Genomic DNA, 7,542 nt, shown 5'->3' on the forward strand with positions numbered 1-7,542 from the left:
TTTGATGTTCGTAATGAATATTACAGCCTATGACAGAAAATTGTCTGTGCAGGTCCACGTCTTCGTATAGCCCCCATAAGATGGCACTTCTCGATATCCGGTATTTTGATGATTTTAGCTACATTATTCACCGATTGTATTCCAGTTTTACATTTGAATATTGTAATGGCTTAGGACAAAAGTTGCCTCTGCAGGTCCACGTCGTCGTATTGACCCTAATATAATAGCTAAATTCGGTATTTTTTACGGATTTTTTTTTTCTTTTTTGAAAATGGTCAAATTCGTTCCAAATGGTGGCAGGTATTCAAAGTTCGGCACTGCCGAACTTATAACTTTTTTTCTTGTTTTGTTACAGGAGCTCTACTAAATGCGCATATTGGTGCAGAGTATCATATAGTCGGCCCACTCAACTTTTGACCTTTCCTTACTGGTTTTGCAATTATTTTCTTTCGATATCATAAAGAGAAATTCGGTTATCGTAGTAGAAATTTTCACATTCTTGCATGGGTGGGTCATATGTTTAAATTCTGATTATTAAATTTATTTGAAAATTCGAATAAAATTTTTAATGGAAAACTTTTAAGATTATATTTTATAAAATTATCTTTAATTGGCATTAGGTGACTAATTTATTGAACTCAGTTCAAACAGGTGCCATACTCAAAATAGTAAATTTCCAATTATATGCAGTAGAAGAAAAATAAAATATGTGCCTGCACACGCTAACAGGCCCTCTTAATTGTATTATTTACACCTTGAAACCCATAACAAATGCGCTATAAAAATAAATATACCTATTTTTTTCCATTTCAAAAATAATTTATATTCTCTCTCTCCATTCTATGCAAACAATTCCTCAACTGACCACTTAAGACCCTCAAAAATTGATAAAAAATAACATCATTATGGCGTTCGTTGACAGATTCCTTAAAGTCCAACCAAACAAATGGACTTGGGTTGGTGCGATCGCATACTACACGCTTTGCACAAAGTGCACACGGTATAGTATTCTCCTGATAGAGTATCCGCCATGTCTATATTGTTGTTAGTTGCTAATCTGTGAAATGTTTATGGCAAGTATTTTGAACGTTGTTACGTCGTGCGGGCTGTTTCTCCTTTTCCCCTTTCTTTCCATCATCATCATCACCATCATTATTATCGGCAAGTATTCTACGATTCTTTCTAGATTTGTCATTAAATAAATGTTAATATATTCCGTTTATTGTTCCGACAGGCATACAAGTAAAAGTACGTTGTATATACAGAAATTTGTACCATGTGTGTGTGTGAGTGTGTAAGAATGAATGGATGGTTTTTTTTTTCAAACACAATACGGGTAATAGCGTCATATCATTGCGAAATTAAATTAAAAAAGAATAAAAAATAGACACACTGTTTCCAACACCATATAACAATTAAACATATAAGATTGGAAGTGAAATAGCTAGGCTTAATACCATTTTCTGATATTTTAAAGCAAGTGGTAAGGCAGGAATGACCATACTTCAGGAAAGAGCCACCAATCCTGGTTAGCTTCCTTGGTTTGGTCTACTTCAAAAAAATTGAAATATTATTATACCCTCCACCATACTATGGAGGGTATATTAATTTTGTCATTCCGTTTGTAACTCCTCGAAATACTCATGTCAGACCCAACAAAGTATATATATTCTTGATCAGCGTAAAATTCTAAGACGATTTAGCCATGTCCGTCGGTCTGTCTGTCTGTTGTAATCACGCTATCTTTCGAACAAATTGAGATAGAAGGCTAAAATTTTGCCAGTAGGCAGGTTAAGTTCGTAAATGGGCCATGTAGGTCCATATTATCATATAGCCCCCATATATCGGTACCTCCGGATATTTAGTATTTTGATGATTTTAGTGACATTATTCACCGGAATTGTTTCAAATTTGGCATTTGAAGTTCGAAATGGATAATACAGCCTAAGACAGAAAATTATCTGTGCAGGTCCACGTCTTCGTATAGCCTTCATATAACGGTACCCCCGATATTCGGTATTTTGATAATTTTAGCGACATTATTTAATGGAATCGTTCCAAATTCGGTATTTGAAGTTCGTAATAGATACTTCAGCATAAAAAATGGGCTATGTAGGTCCACGTCTTCGTATAGCCCCCATATACCGTACCCCCCGACATTCGGTATTTTGATGATTTTAGCGACATTGTTTACCGGGATTGTTTCAAATTTCGCATGTGAAGTTCGTAATGGATACTTCAGCCCATGCCAGAAAATTGTCTGTGCAGGTCCACGTCTTCGTATAGCACCCATATAACGGTACCCCCTATATTCGGTATTTTGATTATTTTAGCTACATTATAAACAGATTTTTCTTCAAGTTTCGCATTTAAATATAACTTATGACAAAAGTTGTCTATGCAGGTACAAGTCATTCGGTATTTTTAAAATTTTAACAGAATTTTTAACGGACTTTTTTTTTTGGAATTTGCGAAATTTGTACAATATGGTGGAGGATATTAAAAGTTCGGGTATTAAAAGTTCGGAAATTTGTACCATATGGTGAAGGGTATTAAAAGTTCGGCCCGGCCGAACTTACAGCTTTTTTACTTGTTTGTTTATAACCATGTAAAATAGCCTCTTTTTTTCCGACCATGTATTATTCGTTTTAACCCATACTGTATTTTTTGAAGAGGTATGTCTCGATTTACCTTTGAAACAATATCCCACAATTCGTTTCTAGCCCAGTGTATTCTTTGTAACCACTACGACATTGTCTGTATTTACAATTTATATTACCGACTTGTAATCTTAATTGCTTAGCATTACCCAGTATACAAATAAGTTTAAAAAATATGCTGGTATTATTAAAATTTAATTTGCAAACAATAAAAACGAGATCTGGTTCAAAATGGATTAATTATCGAGAAATGGAATATGCAATTACGCATTGCCTAGAATGCTTGTATGATGCCACAAGCAGCCTATGGTACAAGAGAAAAGGAAATTATAAGAAGATAGGAATCGTCTTTTTAATAGGTTTGATGGTTTCTTCTCTGGAATAGGGACAGAGGGAGAAAGGAAATACTTGGACATAAGTGGTGTATGCAGGGAAGAGACAAAGTTTACTTTTACCCGGGAAAGGGGTGTAAAGAAGATGGTTTACTTTAATACCCTAGTATCAAGTGCTCGCTATTTCATTAGCGAAAAGTCCACCTTAAAATTTTGGATTTGGATTTTTGATTTGGTTACAACTGTTTGTGTTAGGCTTTTTAGTACTCAACATGCACAGTTTGTTCGGATTGACAACACTTTTATAGCCTCAGCCATATTACTAGGGAGGTATATATCATTTGAAACGGCCAAAACGTGCCTCATCGAAATAACTGTCTTAGATTTTAACTAGATCTCTTTTGATCAAAACCGTTTCAGGACATTTGGAGTCGATCTCTCGAAGGGATTACCCGATTTAGTTCAAAGTTTGGTCATCTTAATATTATTATCAAACTTAGATTGAGTTCGGAGATGGGCAATATCGGTCCATTCCTTCTAGTAACTCCGCCACAAAAGGTCGAAATTTTCAAAAAAAAAATATTTTTTGCACAGAAAGAAAAAGGATAATCCGATTTTCCTCCAACTTTGCAAATCCTAAAATTCCCGCAGTGCTAGGTCAGGTGTGAAAATGGACAGTATCGATCCACTCCATCAAGTACCTCTCCCACAAATGGTCAACATTTTGAATAATTACAACTCTCATAAAATGTGATGTAAGGATCCGATTGTCTTCAAATTTCACACTTCCCAATATTTATGTTAACCCAAGGTATGGTGTGAAGATGGAATTTATCTGTCCACCCCTTGTCCGCCAGTGCTAGGTTAGGAGCGATAATGGACAACATCAAAATTTTGAATAATTACAATACTTATAAAATGTGTTGTAAGAGTCCGATTGTCTTCAAATTTCACACATCCCAATATTTTTATTCAGGTGGAATATATCGGTCCACTCTTTCTGGTACCTCCCCCACAAATGGTCGAAATTTTCAAAAAAATATATATATTTTCTGAACAAAAAGAAAAAAGTTAAGACGATTTTGTCCCAACTTTGCATATCCTTATATTTGCCTCAGTGCTAGGTCAGATGCGAAAATGGAAAATATCGGTCCACTCTATAAAGCACTTCCCCCACAAATGATCGAAATCTTGAATAATTACAACTCTTATAAAATGTGATGTAAGAGTCCGATTGTCTTCAAATTTCACACATCCCAATAATTTTATTAGCCCAAGGTCTAATGTGAAGATGGAGTATATAAGTCCACTCCTTATGGTATTTCCCTCACAAAATGACAAAAGTTTCATAAAATGTATACATATATATTTTCTGCACAGAAAGGGAAGCAATACTCAACTTTTGCTCTTACTTACAAATCCTAATATTTACGTCAGTTCTAGGTCAGGTGCAAAAATGGATAATATCGATCCACTCCATCAAGTACCTTCCCGACAAAGGGTCAACATTTTGAATAATTATAACTCTTATAAAATGTGGTGCAAGTGTCCGTTTATGTTCAAATTACACACATCACAAAAATTTTAGTGACCCCAGGTCTGGTGTGAAGATGGAATATATCAGTCCACTCTTTCAGGTATCTACCCCACAAAAATGTTGAATATATATTAAGCTTATAAAACACTAAATTAACATCTGATTCCATTTAGATTTGGCACATCTGAATATTTCTATCAAAACAGGATCTGTTATAAAGACGGTAGAAATCGGACCATTCCTTCTGGTACCTCCCCCACAAAGGGTCAAAGTTTGGAATAACCAAAACGTTTATAAATTCCGAAATAAGCATCAGATTTACTTTATATTTCACACATACAAACATTTCTTCTAACATAAGATCTGTTGTGAAGATGGGATACATTGGTCCTCCCGTACTGGTACCTCCCCCACATAGTCTAAAAATTTTGAATATCCATGAAGCTCATAAAAAGCGAAATCAACATCCGATTCCATTCCAGACTTAGTGCATCTCAATATTTCCATCAACATAATATCTGTTATAAATATTGTAGAGATCGGATCATTTCTTTTCATGATTTTGAAAAACAAAACGCTCAAAGAAAGCGAAATAAGCATCCTACTCTATTCAAATTTAACACACACAAACATTTTTGCTAACACAAAATCTGTTCTGGTATTCCAACCACAAAGGGGCACAATTTTTTATCTGTCATAAAATGCGAAACAACTCAGCGATTCTTTACTACCCAGAAACCTAAGATAAATATGGAATTTGTGATTTCCCATAAATTGGATATAAATGTTCGATTATCTTATAATTTTGGTCATACCAATAATTTTATATGTATTAGATGGAGCATGAAAATGGAATACCTCGTGTAAAGTGAAGGAAGTTACCAATTAAGTATAAACCTGGCATGTCGCAATATTTATATCATATTTATTAAGGTCCGATACGAAATGGACAATATTGGCCCATTCTTTCAAAACCCACTCCATAGAGGGTCAAGAGTTTGAATAATCATGACAGAAGTCGAAATATTTTTAAATAATCGAACATTGGCTAAGGGTATACATTTGTCGGCAAAACAACCGACACTTTTATACTTGTTTTTTGAATATATTAGTAATCTTCGTAGCCTTTTAGTACGAATTTCACACACTACGCACCAAGACTGCTCCTCGTGCAAAATTTCAAGATTCTAGCTTCAGCCGTTTCGACTTGCCATTAATTCTCAGTCAGTCATTTATTTCACTATCGGTTAAGTATAAAATAATATAAACATGGACCACGTTTGCAATATAAATAATATAGCTTAATATTTTATTTAATATCTACTGCTTAATCTAGTGCATAACAATTAAAAATATTGCAACGTCCGCATCCATAATAACCTCTAGACGCCCACAAAATGAAAAAAAAACATCCCCCCAAATTTCACACACAATTCATAATGATCGTTCAGTGTATTCCATTCGCATTCACATTTTGCTTTTTTTGCAATAAATTTGATGTCGCAATACCCACACACACACACTCGTGTGACACACCGACCCACTAACAATAACAAGTTTCCTCCTTTTGTGGTTTTCTTCCTTTTTCATGGCAACTAGCGATTTCAATGTTAAGTGCAGTGCTGATTTTTTGTATATCTTTTAGCACATGTCTAGCTTTTTTGTCTTTGGAAAGAAAAAAAACTTGTTTGCAGTAGGAAAGCTTTGACTCTCGGCTGTTTCTCTCTCACTCTCATTATCATTGGGGAATTGCATGTCTGCTGACACTACTCGTAGATTCACTTTTAAATCCAATACCCCCCATAGACAAATGAATCCAACAACTGGTTTCTCGGTTACGTGTGTAGCCTGTCTTCCACCTGGCCGATTAGCAATAAAATATAAGACGAAAAATTACAGCTGAGCTCTGAATAATAGAAATTCTTCCATGCTGGATATTAGCAATTAGTATGCTTACGATTCTCATGGCTTGTGTACACGACTGGACTAATGAATTAAGATATTTTTATTGTGACACCATTTACAGTGCAAATTATTTATTTTTTGCAATGGATAACTAGCTTCCACGAGTAATTTGAAGAGTAAAAAGAGCAAGTTTGCATTTTTTGGGCTAGACCCGGATTCACTTATCAGATATAGACACTAAAGGTATCGTATAAAGGTATAAAGCTTATTAAAATAAGCGGTTATACTTAAATTATCGATTTTTTGAACCCGGATTTTTTAAAAAAACCCCAAAAAGTCGAAAAATGGTCCACTATGGAGGTCAACAAAATTGATGCCTATTATAGCTGACACTGTTACCTTTTAAAAACTCAATTTGTGCTAATAACCTTTCTGGTTCCTCTGGGTATGTTTTTCTACATTTATCAGTTGTTCTAAGTAGCCAGGCTTCGGCCGGGGCTTGAGATTTTAACATCTGGGAATGTCACACACCAAAAAAAAAAAAAAAAACAATAAAATAGTATCAGTTGGCTTTGCCGACATATGTACACCCATGGTACAATGAATTCAAGGTAGGGCAGAACTACCATATGATTTAAATTTTTTTATTTTTCTGGCTTAATATGTCAACTTCATTTGCTTATGTGTGTGTCTTCTTTTCAATAATAAAAAATTGTTCAGAAAATATTCAAATTCGGGTGTTTTCAAAATGCTTATTGCAACGAATGCATCGACAATATCTACAGTTTTTGTCGCGAAATAAACCATAAGAGATATATAGAACATGATATTGAAAATAAATTTTGACCATTCATTCAGTTTTCACGGTTTTAAATTATTTATTCAAAATCAATGCAACAAGTTGTTTGCTTTTTTATTGTTTTGATAGCAATTCTGACATTACAAGCCAAACAGGTAGACCTCTATACTTGCATTTTTTTCAAAGTTGACCTACCTTCTCTTCATTGTACCATGTGTACACCCCCAGCCTTGAGTTATGACTGTTCAAACTGTTGACCCTTTATGAAGGAGGTTGGGAATTGGCTGTTGGCCAAAATTGACTAATTCG

Source organism: Musca domestica, unplaced genomic scaffold (genome assembly GCF_030504385.1).
Source record: "Musca domestica strain aabys unplaced genomic scaffold, Musca_domestica.polishedcontigs.V.1.1 2, whole genome shotgun sequence".
NCBI lineage: Eukaryota > Metazoa > Arthropoda > Insecta > Diptera > Muscidae > Musca > Musca domestica.